Source organism: Penaeus vannamei, chromosome 15 (genome assembly GCF_042767895.1).
Source record: "Penaeus vannamei isolate JL-2024 chromosome 15, ASM4276789v1, whole genome shotgun sequence".
NCBI classification, from domain to species: domain Eukaryota; kingdom Metazoa; phylum Arthropoda; class Malacostraca; order Decapoda; family Penaeidae; genus Penaeus; species Penaeus vannamei.
In genome coordinates, this window is record NC_091563.1 from 38,925,526 (window position 1) to 38,928,025 (window position 2,500).

Sequence of the window (2,500 nt, forward strand, 5' to 3'; positions counted from 1 at the left end):
TTCCTTGCAAAGGAAAAGTCACCTAAATTAGGACTATTAACTCTTCTCTAAATAAGGACAACGCACTGTTCTCTGAAGATACATTTCTATATTAGGTATTTCCACCATTCTCTATTTTACTTTGGCAATACATAATATAGGAAAAGTATTAACTTCAGAGCACCAGCCTGTGTGAGACCCCAACTGTTTTAACCTTTCAAGTAAGGCAGAGTCATGCAGGTGAATATCTTCTTAGCACTGTGTTGCATACCTGTGCACACAGCCCTATGATTCACTTATGGAATTCTTATAGACTATATTCAGTGTACTCAGAGAAAAGCAAATTAGAATTAAATCATCAATTCAGAGAGAGGTAATATTTTGACAGGAGATGTCATTGGAAAATAACATCATCAGCTGGTACTTCCAAGGCAGAGGGGCAAGAATATGTAGCAATTTACTGAGCTGATTGACTCAGTGAGAATAGCAACCTTAATGATGAGACATTTATTGAGAAAAAACACCAAAAAACCTGACACAAAATGAGGTTAATAAAATCTATATTCCATATATAACCTTATATATGAATAATTCCTCTTCTGTAAAAACAATGAGAAACATAATAAGATATCAGTGATAGTGATAATTTAAACTACTGATTGATGGCTGCCACTGTACAAGCTACTGATGCAGCCACTGCCAAAGACTGTTATTACAAATGAAAACAATTCATCTGCACTTGGCAATTTTAAGCTTTCTGTAAAAACCTATAATAACTTATTCTTGAAATATCAAATATAATGGATTTAAAAGTAATACATATTTTGGGAAATAATTCCACTATCAAAAATCATACCCAACTAAGTTAAAGTCACGTACAAAGTTTCAAGTCACTTCTGGTAGTCTCCTCAAGGGAATAACGCCCAACTGTTTAGCATATTGCCCTCTACCATGATAAATGCATATCATTTAATTCAACCAATAACACAGACACCACACAAGTAAGCAAAGCTACAGGATTTTTAGGTGCATGGTTGTAGTTTATAATCAGTCTATTCAACTGGTAAATAATTCTTGATACTAATGACCCCTTAATAGACCACCATGACTCGTAAGTGCTGAACATAGCTTATATAACCACCACCAAACCCGTTCAAAATGTTTAATGTTTTCTGTGATGTCATGCAAGTCAGTACTAATTTCTTGTAATCTAGTCTCTACAGATGCAAGATTTTAAAAATTCTATAAGCTACAAATAGCTTAGTCTACTTTCTAATAAGGTTTCTAATAGAGGCAAATTTTTAAAAACAGGAATACACATTCATTTTGTGATTTCTACATAAACTTCCATTTCAGTCTGCTAAAAGCCTAAACCAAGTACAAAGCATATTCAAAATAATATAATATCATGCAGAGCTGAATAGTATCTCAACATATAAATCAGTTACATATCTATCGACAAGCTAAATGAAATTTAAACAATATTTAGAAATAAAACATCTATGAAAAAGTCATTCACATACACCCTAAGAAAACATTTCATAGTATGAAACAAAAATAAAAAGCAAGCTTGATAAGAACTTTAGCTGACTGATGGAACTTTTGTGCTACCATTGTGTGCATGAGACATTAGCCCTGATAAACACAGTCAATATCAAAGGATAGTAAAAAGTACAGTGGGTTACTTTTGGAAACCACAGCATATGATGCACCTACAGCTGATGCTTAACTTTAAAAGTATCTAATATTTTTACTAATCCTTACATGACCCATGATATTCAGGCCAGGGACCTACTACAAAAAACATCAAGAATTGTCAACTTCTTGAATGAATATCCAACAGAAAATAAAAAGAACACTGATACTTACTGGTCAAAAATTGCACTTGGAAATTTACAAATTGTTGCGTAGATCAAAACACATGCTTGCTATTAGACCATTAAGCCTCAGCAAGACTGGTTCTGATCAATATACATCTCTAGAGGCAACAGCACAAATACAAAATTTGATTAACAGAGAGCTTCACTGCCCAAGTGAACAGATAATCATGCTAAATATGTATTTTCAGGGAAAAATATGCAGTTGCACTTTCCCAGACAGTTTTGAAAAATTGTGTATAACATGAAAGACAATAGGTCCTTAGATGGACAGAAGTGATTTTCCAACACCATAAAATTCTGAAATGCTTATGAGTGAAATCAACATTTTCTAAGCTAAAGTAACAATAGATTCCATATGCTTTTCACAAGCATCAACTGTGGACTCCAAAAAGGAGTAAAATTGATAGAGCATTGGCTATTTATGAGCCCCTACCCTAAATATGGGTAAAAAATAACTTATTTTAAATATGACAGTCTAGGATAGTTTTGGTATGTATTATAGTCTGTCAATGCACCAAACACAAGAGTATTAAGACGCATTGAAGTTTATAAACAGCTAGAAGATTAAAGCAGTCACATTCAACAAGTGCCATACATTTTATAAATACACTCTATGAACTTTCTAATTTTGAAAATGGCAC

The 2,500-nt window shown here is 33.0% G+C and overlaps 1 protein-coding gene across 3 annotated transcripts in view; it reads right to left on the reverse strand.

Moving 5' to 3' along the window:
- Positions 1 to 2,500, reverse strand: part of CaMKI (Calcium/calmodulin-dependent protein kinase I) — a 180,045-nt gene that overhangs the window by 1,601 nt on the left and 175,944 nt on the right. For all 3 annotated transcript variants that reach the window (XM_070130740.1, XM_070130741.1, XM_070130739.1), the window contains one exon: positions 1 to 2,500. This exon is cut by the window's left edge and continues 1,601 nt beyond it; it is cut by the window's right edge and continues 632 nt beyond it. The gene's annotated coding sequence lies outside the window, so the exon portion shown is untranslated.